The 24,243-nt window shown below is 34.2% G+C and overlaps 1 pseudogene; it reads left to right on the top strand.

Annotated features, from left to right (window-relative positions):
- The first annotated feature begins 12,096 nt into the window (after positions 1-12,096).
- On the top strand, positions 12,097-12,985 carry LOC141492267 (small ribosomal subunit protein uS2 pseudogene; annotated as a pseudogene).
- The last annotated feature ends 11,258 nt before the right edge of the window (positions 12,986-24,243 follow it).

The following is a 24,243-nucleotide window of genomic DNA, read 5'->3' on the forward strand; positions in this document are numbered from 1 at the left end:
CTCCAATAAGTCACACAAACTTCTGAGTGATTCTGTGGGTTATCCAGGCACACAAGGAGCTTCTTTATATTAACTCAGTGTCCCTTTCACAGAGGATAACTACAAGAAACCCATGTGGAGTTAAGTCTAAGATACTGTAATTTTTAAAAAAGTAGGAAATGAAAGCTGACATTTTTCATATCTAGGACAGTTTCCACAGTATGTAAGGAGGGTGAACATGACAAAAAGTTTGTTCAACTAAACTTTGAAAGACATGCATTTTGTGGAAAAAGAGAGAAATCTGGTGCCACTGGGATAAAGGACACAGTGAGATCATTGCAAAGAGCTTTTGGGATCCTCTAAATTTTGGAACTTTGTATCAAAGTCTCAGTCACCTTACCCAAGTTATGGCTGTCTAGTCTATTTCTCCTTTCAACCTTTCAATTGGAGCAGGAAATAGTTCAAGTCCTGTCTTTATAATAGAGAAGAAAGCAAGAAATGCTAAGAGAAAACAGAACAAAAACCAACCTTTACTCTTGAAGTTTATTGGGGGAGGGGGGATAGTTGTTTTCTTTTCTTTATAAAAGTTTCTACTGTAACTAATGATTTTTTTTTACTTTTAAAAAATCCTCAGAAGGGACAGCTAGGTGGCACAGTGGATAGAGTACCAGCCCTGGAGTCAGGAGGACATGAGTTCAAATATGACCTCAGACACTTAATAATTACCTAGCTGTGTGACTTTGGGCAAATAACCCCATTGCCTTAAATAAATAAAATTTAAAAATCCCTTGGACAAAGTCATTTGATAGTTGATACTCCTGTACCATATGCATGTCTCCAACTATTCAGTAGTTTTATTTCCAAAAGAGCTATTGCCCGTCAATTGGGGAATGGCTAAACAAGTTATAGATACTAGGGAATATTATTGCTCTATAAGAAACCGTAAATGCTTGGACTCTAGAGTAGCATGGGATGACTTACAGGATCTGCTACTGAGTGAAAGGAGCAGAACCAAAAGAACAATGTACATATCAACAACATTGTGAGTTGAACAACCTTGATGGAAGCAGCTCCTCTCAGCAGTTCAAAGAGATAGGAGAACTGTAGTAGACTGGCTATGAACAATGTTATCACCATCTAGAGGAAGAAAAACAAAACAAAACACAAAAAAACAAAAAAACAATGCTTCAGAATCTGATGAACACTTTATAAAAATTATCTCTTATGTACCTCTTTCCCTTAATCCTAATTCCTCATACCAAAAATGACTAATCTAAATATGTATGTACAATGTTAACCTGACTGTTTACCACTAAGGGGAGGGAGGTGGGAAGGGAAGGTAGAAGGAAGTATACATGTGCATATGAGTGAAAAATAAATAGTTACTTCTCTTTCTTAATCAAATTAATTTTTTTCAACTGCATGCCAGAATTCATCCTTTTGCAAACTTTTGAGTTCCACATTTTTCTATCATTCTCTCAGGGTAGTGGACAATGTATAATCATGCTAAACATATTTCTACTATTAGTCATGTTGTGACAGAGGTATCAGAACTAAAGGGGAAAATCCATGTGGAGGATATTTTCCATAACAGGTCTCAAGATCGTCCTTGATCAGTGAGAAGAGTTGCTGAGTTACTTGATGCTGAGAGGAATTGCATCCACTATAGTTGATCAACTCACAGCACTGCTGTTAATGCACACAATGTTACTCTCATTCTGCTCACTTCACTCAGCATCAATTCAAGCAAGTGTTTCCAAGTTTATCTAAAGTCTGACTACTCATGATTTCCTATAGACAATAGTGATCCGGAACTTGTTCAGTCATTTTCCCAAATGATAGATATTCCCTCAATTTCCAGTTCTTTGTCACTTCAAAAAGAGCTACTAAAAATACTTTGTACATGTGGGTGTTTGTCCCTATTTTATAATCTCTTTGGGATATAGATCTACTAATGTCATTGTTGGATCAAAGGATATTCACAGTTTTATTGTCCTTTGGGCATAGTTCCAAATTGCTCTCCAGAATGGTTGGATCAGTTCATAACTCTACCAACAATCCATTAATGTCCCAGTTTTTCCATATCCTCTCCAAAACAGATTGGTTACCTTTTTTGTCAGTTTAGCTAATCTGATAGGTGAGTGAGAATCTTGGTGCTGTTTAAATTTTTATTTCTTTACTCAATAATGATTTGGAGCAGTTTTGCATATGACTATAGATAGCTTTAATTTCTTTATCTAAAAACTGCCTGTTCATATTTTTTGACCATTTATCAATTGAAGAATGATTATAGTCTTATAAATTTGACTCAACTCTATTTTAGGAATGAGTCCTTTATTAGAAAGACTAGTTGTGAAAATTGTTTCCCAGTCTTCTGCTTTTCTTTTAATCTTGGTTACATTAGTTTATTTATGCAAAACCTTTTTAATGTAGTCAAAATTGTCCTTTTTTGCTATTTGTAATGTTCTCTATCCTTTTGGTCATAAACTCCTCTCCTCTCCATAGTTCTAACAGAGAAACGATTTCTTGTTCTCAATAGCTACTACTCTTTAACAATTTTTTTTGTGAATCTACAATGATGATGACACTCCCTCTAAGTTTTTTATTTAACAAACTTCTTTTCCTATGAAGCCATCCTAAGAGGAAAGAGAGATGAAGTATAGATAAATGAGAGTTACATGCTATCCAAACACTTCATCCAAACCAACTGCTTCAGCTTGCCTATCACTAGACTTAGAGTAGAAATGTTAACAAGTAGCAAAATGGACTAGAGTTCTTTTGTCCCCCCTGCTTATGGAGAAGTGAGATAATCTGAATCTAGTCATTCATAGAGAAAAAAGGAAAGAAACCAAATAGTTTACCATCACAATGCTACTAAATTTTTACCATGCTTACCAGTGTTTATCATGCTTACCATGTTTATCATGGCTAAAAGCATTGAGTACCCTCAAGTTTAGGAAAGGGTTTTTTGTTTGTTGTTTTAAGAAAAGAGAGACTTTAGGAGAATCAAACAAATAAAAAATCAGAAGTCTTAGAAATATAAAGTTTAAAGAAACCTTGAAAAATGAGATCAGAAACAGGAAAGCCAATGGATGACAAGATGCATAAAAAATGCTAAACATGGTGTTCCATTCTTTCAGGCTAAGGCTAGATATGGAAATTCAATAATGATGATGAAAGATGTAAGGGCAAAAGTTAGACTCATAATTCTCATTTCTGGTTACTGAGGTCCAATTTCATAAATGATTGGACACATGTGAGGAAAAATTACTGTCTTGTCTCACTGTTGTAGATTTGCTTATAATATTGATTGTATTTGCCTTATTTGTGCAAAACCTTTTTAATTTAATGTAGTCGAAATTATCCATTTTGCAATTTATAATGTTCTCTATATCTTATTTGGTCATAAACTCCCCTCTTCATAGATCTGACAGATAGGCTCTTCCTTGTTCTCAATAGATGAGTGAAGACAGGTACAAAAACATAAATGAAAATAGAAAACAAGTTTTGCTGAGACATTTCTCTATTAACCTGGTTTTCTGAACTGTCATTCATTAACCCAGGACTATATGAAAAAAATAAGCTCTATGATGATGATGGACACAAAATTTTTATTTGTATTAAATTAAATTAAAATTATACTGGTATTCTATATTATTGCTCAGGAGATCTTAAGGGAGAGATATATTTCCCATTTATTTTGATTATATAGCAATGTAAATGCTGATTCCTTAGATCATGCTGCCATCTAGAGACTAAAAAAGATATTTTGCAAGCTACATCATGATACAATATAAAATTAGGAGGGTAGTTTTCAAGAAAAAAGTATATCTCTGTGATTCTCATTTTAAATAAGGGAATGAATTTATATGTTGAAATCAGATTTGGAAATGCACATATGCTGCAGCTGCCTTTCATACTGTGTCATATAATTTAACAGGTGTTACTGTTTGTCTAATAAGTGTAGCATAATAATTCTAATAATTGAGCTATTTCCCACAGAGGAGAGCTATTCCCAAGAGATTTTACAAGTAGTCTGTGATGTCACTCTTCTAATTATTTGGTCAGAAACCTTCTCAGGTCAACTTTACATTATTAATAAGCCAAGAGACACAACCAGCTCTTAGCAAAGATTTGAGAGAGGGGAATGATTGGAGGGTGACTAAAGTGCCATAGCAAAATCAATAGTATAAAATATACCCTCCCATAAATCTGAAGTATGTTCTCCTACAAAAATATAGTGTTCGTGGGAAGATTGGATGCCAACTTAGAGTACGATGTTGGTGAGTCATATTTGTAGGACAGGCATGTGATGCAGTGGAGAAAGCATAGGACTTAAAGTCAGAAAGACCTGAGTTCAAATTCTGTGACAGTTATTTTGTGACCCTAGTCAAGTCATTTAACCCTTTTCAGTCTTGGTTTACTCATCTGAAAAATGGGATAACACTAAGACCTATGTCCTAGGGTTGTTGCCTGGATCAACTTAACTCACAAACATAAAATGCTTTGATAACCTTAAAACACTACATAGTTGCTGCTATTAAATGACAACAGTTACTCACAACTCCCATTCTGCCCAAGCATGTCCACCCCCACCCAGGCCCCAGCCTGCTTGGTGCTTTGTGATTGTTGTTGCTGTTGCTCCTCCTCCTCCTCCTCCTCTTCCTCCACCTGCTTCTCCTCTTCCTCTCTCTTCCAGGTTAGGTGTCTGGAGGATGACTGCTACATAGGGAATAAAAGAGCATATACTTTTTCCTCACACTTTAACCCATGAGTTACCATTGATATGCTACTCATAACAATCTACCTGTAGACACGCTTAGTTCTTTGCAGACCCTTACTAAAATTGCATGGAAAAAAACAACACAAATATTTCCCTCAACCTCCTATAAACCATTATTTATAGGAAGAGTCAGTACAAACTTAAGAATATAATGGCAGTGAAGTAAGATACAAGTCAGATACGTAGGTGGCAAGGATAGACTCTCAAACTCTTTGCTCTCTTTGTATAGTCTTTGCCATCTTACTTTATGTATAATGTTGCAGCTGATGGTATTGATCATAGTACTTTCTCCTCTCTGCTGCCAGGGATCTATTCTTTGAATTTACTTCCTCCTTCAAGTGATTATCACTTTGTATCTTTTTATTTGGAATATGTGTTTCTGCTCCTTTACAGGGTCTCCTACTGCTCAAGAAGTTGGCTTTCCATGTTACACTGTCAATGGGAAAGGAAGAACTTGGAGCATTGTTGTTGTTGTTCTATTTCCTTCCTTCCTTCCTTCCTTCCTTCCTTCCTTCCTTCCTTCCTTCCTTCCTTCCTTCCTTTCTTCCTTCCTCCCTTCGTTCCTTCCTTCCTTCCTCTTCCTCCTCCATCTTCTTTCTTCTTCCTTCCTCTTCTTCCTTCTTCCTTCTCCTTCCTTCTTATCTTCTTCTTCTTCTTCTTCTTCTTCTTCTTCTTCTTCTTCTTCTTCTTCTTCTTCCTCCTCCTCCTCCTCCTCCTTTTCTTTCCCTACTTCTTCTCCTACTTCTACTTCTACCTCTACTTCTTCTGTGCAGGCACTGGCACTGTCCTAAAGCATTCAGGATACAAAGCAAGGCAAAATGAACAAAAACAAAAAAGCAGTCCCTTTTGTTCAGTCAATCTAGTTCCCTTTTAAATTCATCAGAAACAAGGTATTTATACTTCATGAAGTGTAAAGTTATAAATTAGCTTAATACCTTGTGGTAAGATTTAGGCCTTTATGGACTAGGGGTTGTTTAAATATCAGTACTCCTTTACAAATATGCATGATAAAATTATGGATTTTTAGTGTAATAGTGATAAGATCCCTGAAGTATAGTAGTTAAAGCACTAATTTTTTAAAATTCTACTTCTTTTTTTAAAATTCTGCTTCTAATCAGAAATTGGTGATGTTGGTAATATCCTTTACATAAAGTTTTAAAATGCTATATATATATATATATATATATATATATATATACATATAATTTGATTCTCATAATAGACCTGTGAGGTGATATTACTATTGCCAATTTTATAAAGAAGGAAACTGAGCCACAGAGATTGTCCAGGGCATCTAAGACACATATCTTCCTGGCTTCAAGTTTATTACTCTACCACAATCTTGCTGACTCTTCCTAAATTTGTGAGGCTCACTTTCCCCATTTATAAGAACAGATTGGTTTCAATGATCTTGTTTCCTTCTAGGTCTAAATCATATGACTTTGAGAGATAAGAAGGAAATCTACTAATGAAGGGGGTAAGATTTTATGTCTCCAAGGAAGGACTAGTCTGCATAGTATTGCTGCACTAATATTCCTAGGTATGACCCTGGCAGAAATAGGGGTAAAGTTCCTTTTATAGGCATCCGGAATAACTTTCTTCTACTTCTTGGCTACAGTCTTTTTTGCTTTGTGTTTCTTTCTTGTGAGATCATGCTCCAAGTCCAGACATGCTGATCAGTTCAGACAAACTGAAGTTGTGGAGAAACATCTATAGCCCTCTTTTATATGTGAATCACCATCATCACAGAAATACATCTTCATTTTCACCCATTACCTATAAACAAAAAGTACTTACTTCTGTAACTGCAGCCATGAGGCAAAAATATGTGCTGCTAAGCTATATACAATCTAACCAGGAAAGAAAACAGAAAGTGTAAATAAAAAATAAATAGCAATGCAAGATTCATATGCTAAAGGCTGAACAAGTAGCCTAGAATGTATATGAAAGTAAATGTCTATACCACTTTAATAGTTCAAAGGAAAGCATTTGGGACTGAAAGCCTTGAAGATAGTATAGCATTTAAATTCATGAAGAGAAGAGGGGAAGAGATGTTGTTCCAAGAAAAAGATTGGTACAGGGTTCAGAATAATCAGGACATGTTTGGGGGAACAATGAGTAAACCAGTCTGATAGGCACAGAAGGGTCAAGTTTCACATTAAGGAAAGGTAGGTTTGAAGAAATAGCTTGGGGCTAGAATTTAAGGCCTTAAGTACCAGACTAAGAGGTTCAGAGTTTATTCTCCATAGGCAATAGACAATCATTAAAAGGTATTTGAGAAAGGAAGTAATAAGTGAAAAGCAGGATTTTAGCGGATTTAGGAAGTGACAGCAGTGTGTGGTTTTCATTGTAGTAGAAGGAAGATTCACAGGGAAGTCAGGAAACTAATAGGTTGGAAGTTCACATGTGAAGTTAAAAGCTAGTGCCTAATATATGCAAGGCATTGATTCCAAAAAAGGCAATGAGCAATTTTCTCCTCTTTCACAGTTTTTATATGAACCAGGATTACCAAATGATGGATCAGAAAAATTGAGTTTAAGATAATTCACACCCTAGTGATTATTGATAATTATTACACTGATTTTCCAATGTGATTCAATGCCAAATATTATTAAATTACATTAACCACAAAATATCTAAATACTGCATTAAGATATGCTACCTACAAAAGTATTTTACATGTGCATTTGACATTAATAAAAAAGGAAATAGTGTTCCTTTCAGCCAGCACATATACTAAAAAAGGAAATGTATAAATTCTGAACCTTTGGATCTATAAACTGCTACAGTTTCTGTAAATTCCCTATGCCAGAAGACTTCTTTTAAGTCTTTTTCTATTACATGGACACCAATAATAATAATAATAATAGTTCATTTGTTATCCCTCAGTCTCATTTCATGAATTCCTTCTTTTAATTATGTGTTTATTTCATGATCTCCTTTAAGTCCATTTTTGCACATAGTCATCACTAAAAAGGCCTTTTGGTCTATTTGTATTCACCAATGGTCTTCTTTATGTTCCAATGAGTAATGACATCCTTGTTTTTTGTTTGTTTGTTTTTTGAGATAGGTGTATTTGAAGATTTGTAAACATACCTTTGTGGGAGGGGAGAGTATTTGTATTTAAAAGTTGTTGTTTGGGGCAGCTAGGTGTCACAGTGGACCGGCCCTGGAGTCAGGAGTACCTGGGTTCAAATCCAATCTTTAATAATTACCTAGCTGTGTGGCCTTGGGCAAGCCACTTAACCCCATTTGCCTTGCAAAAACCTAAAAAAAAAAAAAAAAAAACAAAATAAAAGTTGTGTTGCTTTTTATCAATGTTTTTGCCCTGGAAAATTTTGTGAGACTACAATGTAATTGCCTAATAAACTATGTGATTGCCTATTTTATTCTTCATCTTCAAGTCTAGACCTAAGCCATCATCCATCTGAGCTCCTTCTAGGAACATTTCCTGATGTAAAAACTCAATTGCATGTAGACAAGACTCTAGACAAGAGGTACTTTTCTCATTTTTTTCCACCAAGGACACTTTCTATTAGTGTATTGGTTATTCTCATAAAGATTAGATAAAAGCCAAAGGTGATTTTCCTCTTGGATATATAGTCAAAGTATTAAAAAATGCATTTTGAAATGAAGAGTTTTAAAATGTCAACACCATATCAATCATTTACAATACAGAAATGAAAACTAAAATAACTTTGATGTTTTAGCCCATACTTATCAATTTGACAACGATGATAAAAAATAGAAATAATCAAAGTTAGAAGGACTGTTGGGAAACAGGTATACTAATGTACCAGTGATAAAGGTAGGAATTGATCTAACATCTGGAAAACAATTTAGAATTATACAATAAAAGTTGTTGAACAGTTCGTGACCTTTGAACCAATAAATTAAAGAGAACCAAGAGACAAAGGCAGCAATAATGCAAACAAAAAACACTGAAGGGAAGAATAAGTCTGGGTAATAATTATGACCCATTTTCATTATGGTGAAACATGCCTCTCTAATTTTAGTAGGTATACCCTACTGATGTGGAATATTGCATGGTATATTAGACTTAATCACAGTGTCAATTGGTTTTGCTTAACTGTTTTCCTTTGTTAGGACAGGGCCCAACAGTGGAGGGATAAATAGTGAAAAGGAATATTCAGAAATGATGCAAAATTAAAAAGATATGATTATAACTTTATCAATCAACAGATATTTGCCAAAGATCTACTATTTTCACAGACCATCTGGTAACACTAAGGATACAAGGATAAAAACTTAATTATATGTGCTTGCTTCCCCAATGAGAATATAAGTTTCTTGTGAGCAGAGATAATTTAAACATATTCATATGTATATGAAAAACATAGTCATATATATATATATGAATGATAAATACCTGTCTTTCATATATACTCACAATGAGACAATATAGATACATATGTGTGTGTATGTATAGGGATAGACATATATTTAATGACCACTTCCATGAGTTTGTTTGTAATAAAGAATTAAATTAAACATGGTGTTAACCTCCAGAGTTTGTCCTAATAAGGGACAAACATTAGTCTCCAGAGTTCGGTCTCAAGAAAGAACAAACAGAATTGGGTTAAGCATATATGTTTATTGAATTTTTCTAAGCTTGCTGACTATGCTTTGGGGGCCCAGCTGGAAAACCAGATCCCATAATGAAGTTTTAAAGAGGAATTTTTATACAATTTGAGAAGGTAGGATCTGAAAAGGCTGCTTTTAGTTTGTCCTTCAAGGGAGCAATCCTCAACTCAGGATGGAGCTAGATCTCAGACATTCCTATTAGGACAAATGTCCCCTCTCAACTCAGGATCTTTGTGTCTAATTGGTTATACTAAAAACCTCCAAAAAGCATGTGAATCTTCCCTCTCCCAGGATGTCGGTGCCATCCAGTGACTATTGATACAATGGAGAAATTCATGTTTGTTATTGAAGAGAGAAAAGGAGATAAAATTTGTATTTGTTTTTAGGTGAAATCAACAAAACAATGCAAATCATTTACACATATGTTTTCATACAAATTAATTGTGTACATTTACATATGGGGATATTTACACATATATCTTCATGTACATGGCTATATTTGTAATTATAAATAACATTCACATATATGTATACATTTATATTCATATAGTACAATTATAAAATTAATAAATAAAAATTGATATGAAATAGTTAAATTCAATGTGATTTCAGTAGCAAGGCACTAGCAATTAAGGGAATCAGAAAAGCTTTTATGGAGATGAAGATGGTGTTTGAGCTGTGTCTTAAATGAAGCGAGGGATTCTATGAAGTAGAGAGAAGGAGGGAGTACATTCAGGTAAGTGGGATAGTCAAAAAAGTCAATGAGATAAAAGAAAAGAATAACTTGTGTGAGAAATAGATATTACATAAACTTGATTGGAGCAGCTATGAGATGCAGTGGAGAGAGTTCTGGACCTGGAATCAGGAAAATCTGAATTCAAATCCTTCCTCAGACACTTATTAGCTGTGTAATCTTAGGGAAGTCACTTAACCACTAACTGCCTTAGTTTCCTCAACCATAAAACAAGGATAACACTATCACCTCCTGTTGTGAGGATCAAATGAGATAATATTTGTAAAGTACAGTACCTAGCATATAGTAGATACACTCTAAAGGCTTATTTCTTTCCTTTTCTCTAAAAGATTTGGAGAAAGGAGACAATTTAGGAGTCTAGTGCCATAATATAATAAGATGTAATGATGGCCTGAACTAGTATATTAATTGTGTGAGTGGAGAATAGAGGTAGGCTGCAAGAAATGTGAAGCTAAAAAATGGCAAGATTGGCAATTGATTGAACATAGCTAGATGGCCAAGTGGTTAGAATTATGAACCTAAAGATGAGAAGTCCTAAACTCAAATCAAGTCTTGCTTCATTTAACTAGATGTGTGGCCCTGTGCCAGTCATTTACCTCTGTTGATCTTACTTTTTTCCATCTATAAAATGATAATAATAATAATAATAGTAATAATAATAATAATACCTATTTCCCAGGGTGGTTATGAGGATCATATAATATTAATAAGTGCTTATCACAGAGCCTGGTTTATAGTGAGAGCTATATAAATGATAGATATTATTATATGGAATGAGGAAATGTGAGAAGTTTCATATTAACATGAAAGACTGGAATGATATTGTTACTTGCAATAGAAATAATGAGGTTGGGATGACAGGCAGATTTAGGGGAAGAACTAATGAGTTAAGTTTTGGACTTATTGAGTTTGGGATGTTTCAAAGGCATATAGTTTGATATACCCAATAGATAAGTCATGATGCACGACTTTATCTCAGAGGATAGACTGAGGATGGATACTTAAAACTGGGATCATCTGCATAGAGATAATAGTTAAACTCATCAGAGCCAATGAGATGAAGAATGGGTGTCCACCTTTTGATTTCTCATGTGAAAAGCATGTGTTTTGATACATAAGGTAGACATGTCCAAACTATTTGTAAAACTACATTCAATTATTTTCTTTCTCCCAAGGGATTGTTAAATATAGCACATACTTTGTAATTTGAATTGTGATTATTTCTTGAAAATAGTAAAATCATTCTATGTATGATCCTAAAATTTTTAGCTCTGGTAAACCAAAATCTGCTACAAATGTACAAAAGTTTAGCTAACACTAGGCAGATAGGAGGCACAGTGAATAGTGTGCTTGCCCTGGAGTATGAGAATCTGAATTCAAATGTGACATCAAACACTTCCTAACTGTGTGACCACAGACAAGTCATCTAGCTTTGTTTGCCTCAGTTACTCATCTATAAAATAAGATGGAGAAGGAAATGATGAAACACTCCAATATCTTTGCCATGAAAACCCTAAATGGGGTCAGGAAGAATTGGACACAATTAAAACGACTGAATAGTAGCATGTCAACAATTAAAATATAATCAAATCTAAATAATCAAACAACTAATAAAAAAAAGTTTCTGTCTTTAAAGTGTAAAACCAACTTTGGAGTACAAAGAAACAGGTATATGGTTTAGAGTTTATTGATGTCCTATCAATAAACTTTAAGGGTTAATAATATTACCAGTTTTTTCATCTTTTTACATCTTCCCTCCTGTTAGTTTCTATTACAATTCCTCAATGCTTTCAATATGGCAATACCTCAAGGAATGAATTACAGAAACTGATGCTGAGCTAAGGGAGCAGAATCAAGAGAACATTGATTGTACACATTAACAACAATATTGTGGCCCTTTCCGCACTGCCCAGAAGAGGGGTCCATACAGCGTTGTTCATGGTTTCCGTCGTAACTTGCAAGGGAAACTTTCACAATGTCCGGAACCCTGGATGTCTTGCAGATGAAGGAGGAGGATGTCCTCAAATTCCTCGCTGCAAGGCACCCATTTGGATGACACCAATTTGGACTTCCAGATGGAACAGTATATCTACAAAAGGAAGAGTGACGGCATCTATATCATTAATTTGAAGAGAACTTGGGAAAAGCTTCTTCTGGCAGCTCGTGCCATTGTTGCCATTGAAAATCCAGCTGATGTTAGTGTCATCTCATCTAGGAACACTGGCCAGAGAGCTGTTCTGAAATTTGCTGCTGCCACTGGCACCACACCTATTGCTGAATGCTTTACCCTGGGCACCTTCACTAACCAAATCCAGGCAGCTTTCAGGGAGCCTCACCTCTTGGTGGTCACTGATCCTCGTGCAGATCATCAGCCTTTAGCTGAAGCATCATATGTTAACCTTCCAACCATTGTAGTGTGCAACACAGACTCCCCACTTCGCTATGTGGACATTGCCATTCCATGTAACAACAAGGGAGCTCACTCAGTGGGTCTGATGTGGTGGATGCTGGCCCGAGAAGTCCTGCAGATTCATGGTACCATCTCCTGTGAGCACCCATGGGAGGTCATGCCTGATCTTTACTTCCACAGAGATCCAGAGGAGATTGAAAAGGAAGAGCAGGCCGCAGCTGAGAAGGCAGTGACAAAGGAGGAATTTCAGGGTGAATGGACTGAACCTGCCCCAGAATTCACTGCTGCTCAGCCAGAAGTGGCTGATTGGTCTGAGGGCATCCAGGTGCCTTCTGTTCCCATTCAGCAGTTCCCTACTGAAGATTGGAGTGCTCAGCCGGCTACTGAGGACTGGTCTGCAGCTCCTACTGCTCAGGCCACTGAATGGGTAGGAACTCCCACAGAGTGGTCCTAAGTTTTACCCAGATGCTCTAATAGTGTTGGAAAAATGCAGATGGAAATTAAACACTGGTTTCTTAAAAAAAAAAAAGCACAACATTGTGAGTTGACCATCTTGATGGATGCAGCTCCTCTCAGCAGTCCAAAGAGCTAGGACAACACTAGGAGATCTGTTATGGACAATGCATTCCTTATCCAAAGGAAGAAAAACAAAACAAAGTAAAACCAAAAAAACCCTACAGATGCTAAAAGAACACTACATTCACATTTTACAAAATTTTTCATATGTATTTCTTTCCTATTTCATGATTTTCTTTTTTTTCCCCTTAATCCTAAATCCTCCTACTAAAAATGACTAATCTGTAAACATGTAAAACACAAATGTGTTTGCACAATATTCACCTGTCTATTTGCTGCTGAGGGGAGGGGAGTAGGAAGGGAGGGTGAAAGGAAATTATATAACTTGAAAATATGCATATGTATGTAGATGAAGGTTGAAAAATTTTCATAACATGATTAGAAAAATAAAATATAATATCAATTAAAAAATATGGTAATCTCCAATAGAATTTCTAGTCTCTCTTCCAAACTTAAGCGCTATTTTAACTTCTCTTCTTTATCAGAAGTTTTAGGGTACAGGTATGGAATGGTTCCTTTGCAATTGACACTGAAAACAGATTGTTATCATACTGTGACACAATTGTCCATCTTTTTATTTGTTTTCTACCTACTAATTTCTTTTGTCAGTGCTTTGAGTATGATGTGACTCAACTGGATCTCATATCACCCTTTAGAGATGTACTATCAATTCCATCATTTTTTGCTGTTTTATCAGGCTACTTGCTCACACTTTTCCACTATCTTTTTCCAAAATATATAGGAAATAAATTTATATTGCAAACTGGAGTCGCTTGTCATTTTTTTGTCTTTCCATAGGGCAAGGAGATTGTGTTTCCTAACTAAAAACAAATTTCTGGTTTTTTTGGTCCTTGTGGTGATTGGTTTCCCTTGACTAAATGCCTATAGGTATTGCTGATTATCAAAGTCTAAATATATTTTATTTTTTCTATTTATCATTTATTATTAGGAATTATTTATAATTCATAAAAAATTTTATTCAAATTATTAAATTAATTTAATTTCAATTTATCTAGATTATTTTATTTAATTAATTTAAATTATAGAAATAACCTATTTCATATTATTATTATTGTTGTGGAAAGCTCATTTGAATTGATTAGTTCAAAACTTGTAATTGCATTGTCCTCTCATCATTTGCCTTTATTCCTAATTTGAAATTGATTTGACTGTAGCCAACTCTCAGATTACACATAGACTACTGATTCTCATACAATTTCCACATTGATAATTAATCATTTCCTATCAAGAAATGTCAAATTATACTTTAAATTTTATTCAATTTTTATCAAGTTCAATACTTTCTTCTGAAAGTAAGTTTTCCCTATATGTCTAGATAGGTAGATAGATAGATAGATAGATAGATAGATAGATAGACAGACAGATAGATATAAAAGCCTTCTAAGTCTTTTTCTTCTTAAATCTGGAACCCTATTTTCCTACTTTTTGTGGGGCTATGGAGTTAAGTGACTTGTTCAGTTAGTAAGTATCCAAGTAAATGAGTCAGGATTTGAACTCACTCCTGAATCCAGGGCCAGTGCTCTATTCACTTCACCACCTAGCTGCCCCTTCCCATATGCTTTTTGTTATCATTCCTTTTGCTCAGTTTTGTTCTTAATTCCTCAGATATCAAAGTATTAGGAAGATTTTTGTCAAGTTGTTGAATTTGTACAAAAATTTGCTACATAAACTGCAATTGCCTTCTTACTGATTTTTTGGTTTATTCTGAGCACTATATACTCTCTTCACGAGTACTGGAAGGTGCAATGACCAAGAGTTGGACAACCTGATATATCTTGCAATCTTTGAGTGGGAAAAATGAAACCAATTCTGCTAGTTCCTTTGTTTGTTCCTCCAAAGAGAGTGCATGAGCAAGACTTCTATTTTGCAACAACTTTGTCTTCTGGTTTCATTTATTGTGAAAATGTCAATGCAATTTCCAGGCTTTCAATATTTATAAGGCTACATCTATGTATTCAATATATACAAGGATATAAATTCTTGCTTCTGTATAAAGGAATTAACCAAGATTTTTGTTTTGTTTTGTTTTTGTTTATTTGTTTTTTTTTTAAAGTTTTTGCAAGGCAATGGGGTTAAGTGGCCTGCCCATGGTCACACAGCTAGGTAATTGTTAAGTGTCTGAGGCCAAATTTGAACTTAGGAACTCCTGACTCCTTGACTGGTGCTCTATCTACTGTACCACCTAGCCACCCCCTAACCAAGTTTTTTTTACAAGATTTTATTTATTTTGAGTTTTACAATTTTCCCCCCATTCTTGCTTTCCTCCCCCCACCCCCAAAGAAGGCATTCTGTTAGTCTTAACATTGTTTCCATGGCATACATTGATCTTAGTTGAATGTTATGAGAAATCATATCCTCAAAGAGGAAAAATAGAGTATAAGATTGCAAAATTACACAATAAGTTTTTTTTTCCTAATTTGAAAAATTTGTCTTTGTTCAAACTCCACAGTTTTTACTCTGGATACAGATGGTATTCTCCATTGCAGACAGCCCAAAATTGTCACTGTTTGTTGCACTGAAGGAATAAGCAAGTCCATCAAGGTTGATCATCACCCCCATGTTGCTGTTAGGGTGTACAATGTTTTCTGGTTCTGCTCATCTCACTCAGCATCAGTTCATGCAAATCCCTCCAGGCTTCCCTGAATTCCCATCCCTTCTGGTTTCTAATAGAACAATAGTGTTCCATGACATACATATACCACAGTTTGCTAAGCCATTCCCCAATTGAAGGACATTTACTTGATTTCTTTGCCACCACAAACAGGGTTGCTATGAATATATATTTCTATTTGTACAAGTGATGTTTTTACCCTTCTTCATCTTCTCTTCAGGGTATAGACACAGTAGTGGTATTGCTGGATCAAAGGGTATGCGCATTTTTGTTGCCCTTTTGGCAGTTTCAGACTGCGCTCCAGAAAGGTTGGATGAGTTCACAGCTCCACTTCAATTTTGCAATAACTTTGTCTTCTGGTTTCATTTATTGTGAGAATGTCAATACAATTTGGAATTAACAAAGTGGAATTAACCAAGTTTTACCAACAAAAGTTAAATAAATAAAAATAAAAAATAAATTTTAAAAATTTAAATAGAACAATAATATTTTAGTACAATTCTCCTTTTGAAAACTTATATTGCACACCTGCCAGATCTGTAAGAATAAAGTAATTTATGTAATAATATAGGATTATAGGATCATGAATCTCAAACTGGAACTACATTCAAATGATATAATCTAAACTATTATTTTACATTAGAAGAAACTGAGGCCAAGAACTATCCAAATTTATAGTTTCAGATGTAAGATATGAGGGAGATAAATTTCCTCTCCTTGTAAACCTGTTTAGTTCCTTCAGATTTACAATGATCCACCCTTCTACTACACCCTACAAAATGGAAAGCATATCTGTTCTTTATTTTACTCTTAGAAAGGCTTGATCAGCCATAAGATATGAAAATTATTTAATTATACATAGTCAAAATATACTATATATTGCCTGCAAGAATTTTTTCCTTCTCAATTAGAATTGGGAAGGAAGAGACAAAACTCTCACTCTTTGCAGATGAATGATGGCATACCTAAAGAAAACCAAGAAATCATCCAAAAAATTACAGGAAAAAATAGCAGTTTTAGCAAAGTTACAGGATATAAAATAAATCCTCAAAAATCCTCAACTTTTTCTATTATATGACTAGCAAGATACAGCAGGGAGAGCTAGAAAGAGAAATCTCATTCAAAGTAACCTCTGACAATAGAAAATACCTGGGAGTCTATTTGCCAAGACAGACTCAGAAACTTTTCGAACACAAGTACAAAACACTTCTCACACAAATTAAATCAGATTTAAATAACTGGGCAAACATCAACTCATGGATAGGTCAAGCTAATATAATAAAAGTAACAATTCTACCAAAACTAAACTAAACTACCTGTTTAGTGCCCTACCTATCAAAATTCCAAAAAATTACTTTGAGTTAGAGAAAGTTGTAAATAAATTCATATGGAGAAATAAAAAGGCAAGAATTTCCAGGGATTCAATGAAAAAAGTGCAAAAGAAGGTGGCTTAGCCCTACCTGGTCTAAAACTGTATTATAAAGCACGTCATCAAAACTGTTTGGTATTGTCTAAGAAATAGAATGGTGGACCAGTAGAATAGACTAGGTGAAATAGCAAGAAATGATTATAGTAATCTGCTGTTTGATAAACCCAAAGAGTTCAGCTATTGGAATAAAAACTCTCTCTTCAATAAAGACTGCTGGGAAAATTGGAAGTCAGTATGGAAGAAACTTAGATTAGACCAACACCTCACACCCTATACCAAGATAAGATCCAAATGGATACAGGATTTAGATATTAAAAAAAAACAGTATTATAAGCAAACTAGAAGATCAAGGAGTAGTTTACCTGTCAGATCTATGAACAGGGAAGCATTTTATGACTAAGAAAGAGATAGAGAACATCACTAGAAACAAATTAGATAATTTTGATTACATTAAATTAAAAGGCTTTTGCACAGACAAAACCACTGTAACCAAGATCAAAAGAAATGTAGTAAACTAGGAAACAATCTTTACAACTAATGTTTCTGACAAAGGACTCATTTCTAAAAATATACAGACAACTGAGTCAAATTTTAAAAGAACCATTCCCCAGTTGACAAATGGTCAAAGGATATGCAAAGACAATTTACAGATGAGGAGATCAAAGCAATCCATAGAAATATGAAAAATTGCTCTAAATCTTCACTTATTAGAGAAATGCAAATTGAAGGCCAATATGACCAGAAAGGACAATGATCATTGTTGGAAGGGCTGTGGGAAATCTGGGACACTATTACATTGTTGGTGGAACTGTGAACTCATCCAACCTTTCTGGAGAGCAATTTGGAATTATGCCCAAGGACAACAAAAATGTGCATACCCTTTGATCCAGCAATAATACCCTGAAGAGATGATGAAAAGGGGTAAAAACATGAGTTGTACAAAAATATCCATAGCAGCCCTGTTTGTGGTGGCAAAGAATTGGAAATCAAGTAAATGTCCTTCAATTGGGGAATGGTTTAATAAACTGTGGTATATGTGTGTCATGAAACACTAATGTTCTATTAGAAACCAGGAGGTATGGGAATTCAGGGAAGCTTGGAGGGATTTGCATGAACTGATGCTGAACAAGATGAGCAGAACCAGAAAAACATTGTACACCCTAACAGCAACGTGGGGGCGATGATCAACTTTGATGGACTCGCTCATTCCATCAGTGCAACAATCAGGGACAATTTGGGGCTATCTGCAATGGAGAATACCATCTATATCCAGAGAAAGAACTGTGGAGTTTGAACAAAGACCAAGGACTATTCCCTTTAATTTAGGGAAAGAAACTGATATCTTATTGACTGATCTTGCTATCTCTTATACTCTATGTTTCTTCCTTAAGGATATGATTATCTCTATCAGCACATTCAATTTGGATCAAAGTATACCATGGAAACAATGTAAAGACTGGAAAATTTCCTTTTGTGGGGATTGGGGGGAGGGAAATAAGATTAGGGGGAAAATAAAATCTTTATAATTCAAAAAATAAAGAATATTATTTAAGTAAAAAATTTAAAAATTAAAAACTAAAAAAAATTTTAAAAAGATTTTATTTTCCTTCTCAAGGGGATTTTTTTAATCTCATGGTTATCTTTATGGATTATATAAGGTCTCCTTATATATCATCCGAACAAAATGCTACCCTGCACCAAGCAGAGTATGTAAGTTACATGATGATGTGAAATAAGAACTTCATCAGCCAAAACAGTTGGCAGTGAAGACAAAATGACCTTACTTGAATGCAATATTGATGCTGTGAATATACTCCAAAGCAGATCACAACTCATCATGCTTCCCCATCCTCTATAACTCATCCATGTCCTTTCATTTATCCTTTTCAAAATATATAGACTCCTTCCTTCTTCCTATAGATTTCTTAACATCATGTAAGAAAGCCATGGAGCATGTAACTCTTATGACCAGTTATCATTTTTCCACTCATATATTTCTTTAATGACATATTTAATACCATGTCTGAAAAATTATTTTTTTAATGTGTTATTATTTGCTCAAGCTTATCACATGCTTCTACACTGCCATTTTAAAAATAGAACTTAATAAATTTTTCAATTTTAATTTTTTTTGAAGACCTTTATATTCTGATTTGCAGCCATGTCACTGGAAGAATGCTATTGTTTAAAAAAAATTACCTTTGTTTCAGGAAGAAGTTGAGATCATTAAAAAGCAATATTTCTTTTTTTTAAGGGTTTTTTTTGCAAGGCATTGGGGTTAAGTGGCTTGCCCAAGACCACACAGCTAAGTAATTATTAAGTGTCTGAGTCCAGATTTGAACTCAGGTATTCCTGACTCCAGGGCTGGTGCTTTATCCACTGCACCACCTAGCTGCCCCAAAAAGCAATATTTCTTAAAGACAATATAGTGCAATTTTTTCTGTTCAACTCTGGACTCCACTCATTGTCTATTTGCATATCTTGTCTATATATAAAATATTATTTTAATAATATAATGCATAATAAAATATACATATATTTATATGAGCAATAAACCATAAAAATTGAAGTTAATTGACTCCTAAACAGATTTGATTTCACACACCTCTCATTTAATTCATCTTTCCTTCCTTCAGAACTGGTTTTTATTATCTGGAATTCAAGTCCACTACTTTATCCCATTGACAAAAACTTGATTTGTTTGGTCTGTGAACATAATTGCACTCCATTGTTCAGGTCCTTGTTGAAATGAACTGCTTCTCTGGTTTTCACATCACAGGAGAGGCACATAAAATACACCTCAAATACTACCTTTAGTCTACTTTTCTATTTTAATTTATACATTTTCAAATCTCTAAAATTAAGATTCAAAGATTCAACTACTCTGTAACTTTATTGGACAAAAATACACAGAATATAATATGTAGATATGTATATGTAGCCATTTTTTTTAAATGGCTAAGAGTAAATATTCTTTTTACAATGAAAGGTTTATCTTTTTGGCTGATATCCAGGATAATATGATCATAGATATTTTACAAAGTAAAACTTTCACTAAAGTCCTATTCTGATGCTGCCCAGCATGGATTTTTTGACTTCTATGCTAGCAGAAATTATATAAGCTTTGACAAGTCATAACAAATGGGAAAAGGCTTAGAGTATGGAACTAGTGACAAATTGTGTGTCTGTCATTTGAGCACTGAACTTGATTGATTTTAGAAAAGTTTATCATCAGAAGATCATAAAATTACTTCTGCCCCAGTAATTTATGAATACTCAATGCTAAAGTCTGTATCTACACTGGTGGGGAAAAACCCATGGTGATAAAACTTTAGAGATCATATAATTCAAATTTCTGAATTTTACAGATCAGAGAATTGAGGCATGAAAAAGTAATAAGTAGAAAAGTCCAGATTCTAACCCAGATCTTCTGAATCTAAATCCAATATTTTTTTCTACCATACAATGCTGTTAAAAGGAAAATTGTTCTATTAGGCTTTCCACTCTAATTAATGAGGCAAAACTCAGGGAAAAGAGACTTTAAAAGTTTATCAAAATTATGTCAAGGTTGCATCATGTTTAAGGGTTGAACACTAGAGATGAGAAAGGAATTCAAAATAGAGCTAGCTTTTAAAGATAATTTTCATAATGAGATAAAGATAGTTCAGATAGGTCCATGCCAGTAAAAGGGGATGAACCATTGTATCTCAGCTTGAAGTACAGTCTACCAGGTAGGTGATAATCTGTTACATGATGCATAGCAGGTAATAAAAAACTGCAGGTTGAGTGATGCTTTCTGTAACTCTAATTGACAAACAGGACTTCCAACAATGGGTCACTGAGCCAGCAAAACTTTCAATAATGTGACATTCCTTTTGAAAGTTATGTATAAAATGGTAATCATCTGCCTTAGAAGCTATAGAAGTAGAGATATATGATAGAATATGTTCATATGGTATAAAATAAAAAAGAAGATATTTAATAATTAGGATGAGGGGAACCTCATACAACTATCTTATATAATTAACAGTAATTGATTCCTTAGAAATAAATCAGAAATGAATATAAAATATAAACATTTAGACATTCAAACTAACAGAAAGAGAAAATGACAGTGTCCAAATATCTCTTGCTTCCTTCAAGTACTACATAAAATTCCACCTTCTACAGAAAATCTTACCCAATCCTCCTTAATTTTAGTGTCTTTACTCTATTATCTTCAATTATGACTGAACATGTCTAGTTAATACATAACCGTTAGCATTTTGTCACCTTCATCAGACTGTGGGCTACTTGAGTGCTAGGAATGTCTTTTGCCTTTCTTCATTTCTGCAGTGTTTAACATGATGTCCAGAATACTTTTAATAAATGTTTATTTTTAATAGCACTTTATTTTTCCCCAATTACATATTATGAAAATTTTTGCATTCATTTTTATAAGATTTTGAATTCCAAATTTTTCTCCCTCTCTCTTTCCCTCTACTTCCCTCTTCTGAAAATGGTAAGAAATTTGATATAATTTATAAATGTACTATCATGTAAAACATATTTCCATATTAATCTCAGTTGTAAAAAAAAAGAAACAGATCAAAGGGATAAAATAACCATGAGAAAGAATAAAGTAATTAAAAATGTGCCTCCATCTGCAGTCACAATTCATCAGTTCTCTCTCTGGATATGGATGACATTTTCCTTTGTGAGTCCTTTGTACTTGACTTGAATCATTTGTGTTGCTGAGAAGAGCTGGGTCACTCCCAGTTGATCATCATATAATGACACTGATAAGATGTTCATTGTTATCCACTTCTGCTCATTTCACTTTGCATCAGTTCCTACAAGTCTTCACAGATTTTTCTGAAATCTGCCTGTTCATCATTTCTTAGTGTACAATAGTATTCTATTATAGTCATATACCATAGCTTGTTCAGCAATTCTCCAATTGATGACCATTCCCTCAATTTCCAATATTTTGCCATCAGAAAAAAAGGTTGCTATAAAAATTTTTTGCCCATGTAGGTCTTTTGCTCTTTTTTATGATCTTTTTTTAGATACAGAATAAGTATTAATTTATTGAATAATTAACATTTTGAGGATTTTCTCATGTAATAGCTTATTTCACTAAAATAAAATGTAAAAATAAATGTTTTACAAATAGTTGAAAATATGGCATGATCTCTAGATTTAGTAACAATATATTTAAAAAAACAAAACATTCCCTCAAAATACCCTAATAAAAAAGAATAAAATGTAATTTTACATAACAAAAGAAAAATGATGGCAGGATGCATAAAATCTCCAGTGCTTTTCAAGTTGTCAGCTCTCTTGAATATTAAACCAAGGAAATAATCACTAGCTCCCAGATCTGCCAAAAGTAGATTCTGCCACCATAAAAATGTCTCTTCTATATTTTTTACCACCATTAGTAACTTACAAAAACAAAAACAAAGACTTGCCTTCACATTAAAGTAGCATAAAGTAGCAAAAATAGTATAAAGTCTGTGTATTATTGAATTGTTAAAGACAGCAATAGAGTTGGGATGGCTAAAACAGAAGGCTAGTGGTATTTTCCCCATATCTTCCCTCTCCCAAGTTCTGCTTGTTAATTATAAAAAATTACAAAAGCAGAACCATAGTTCCCTTAACTGTTAAGTGAGAAGCAGGGAAGCCTAGAAGGTTAGACATCTCATCAAGAAGGGGGAGGCAGAAGATGCTGCTATTCTTGCATACATCTACATGTCCTTCTCACAAGATAGGGACCTCCATAAAGTGTTTCCAAGGAATGATTTCAGAAGGAAGAAAAGGAAGGAATATGAAGTGATGGTGTATTCATGCACATAGTGATGATCTATTTCAATGTCTGAATTTTTTTCTTGTATTGAGATTACCCATCTCTAGGACTGTTAGAAAGATCAGATTCTTCCTTAGACCATTCACTCCAATTCCAATAATACATACTTCAAGAACTTCTACAGGAATAAGGTGTCTTTTTTCTTCCTCTATCCTCATTTCCCATTATCCTTTTATTTTGGTTTTCTGAAGATATTTCCTCTTGGGAAAGCAAAGAACATATTGTACATTAAAGCCATAAGGGGAAAAAAATTGTATAATCTGGGAAGTTATCCAAATATGGGGAAGGATCCTTTATAAAGATTCTTCAATTGTAAAGATGCCTCCAGATCTTCTTAATATGTGTACAGACAAGATGATGATAAATGAGGCACAAAGACTTTATGTTTTTTCACTACACACACCAATAAATTGAAAGGCCTTTCCTTGGATAGAAAGTTAGACCAGTCATGAAAGTATTACTCACTACTCCAGATCCTCCCTGACACCCGAGGTGGCTTCATATTATACCAGGTAGATAAAATATCTTCTAAGCAGTATCAATGATTTTTCTCATTAGTTTAAAATTTTGTATTATTTTTATTGATGTCTTTTTTTGATATCACTTCTGAATATAGTCCTCCCCTTCTGAATTGCTCTCCAACCTCCCCTTAAAACTCTTCTTTTAAAAGAAAAGAGAAAAACAAAACAAAGAAACAATGCAACTACTTCTGGCAGTATATTCTACACTCATGCTCTCCCAATGAAGGCGATAGGATCCATTTTCTAAGCCCTACTCTAGAGTGAAGCCTAGTCATTAAAATTACAGTATTCAGTTATGTATACCTCCCATTTATATTTTATAGCCATTGTATATATTATTTTTCTTATTCACCCTGAATGGATCTATATAAATCCACTGCTTTACTTTTTGTTTGTTAGTTTGCTTTTGTTTTTGTGGTTTTTTTGAGAAAAAAAAGTTTTTATCTGCTTTTCTCAAGAGAAAGGCATATTCATGATCACAGAGCTGCCCCCAGAGGACAGTCAAGCAAGATCATATAGGTTCTAAGGCAGGTCCCCTCCCTAACCACCTTCTCCTTTAACCCATTGGCTGAGGCTCTGGAATCACAATCTTATTCATGGAAAATCTACCCAGAAACAGATATAGAGAGAAGAATGAAATATTTTTATAATGTGTTTCCCGCTGGTGGTGACATAACTTGGGACCCTAATCACTATATTAATGAAG

Source organism: Macrotis lagotis, chromosome 6, assembly GCF_037893015.1.
Source record: "Macrotis lagotis isolate mMagLag1 chromosome 6, bilby.v1.9.chrom.fasta, whole genome shotgun sequence".
Lineage (NCBI taxonomy): Eukaryota > Metazoa > Chordata > Mammalia > Peramelemorphia > Peramelidae > Macrotis > Macrotis lagotis.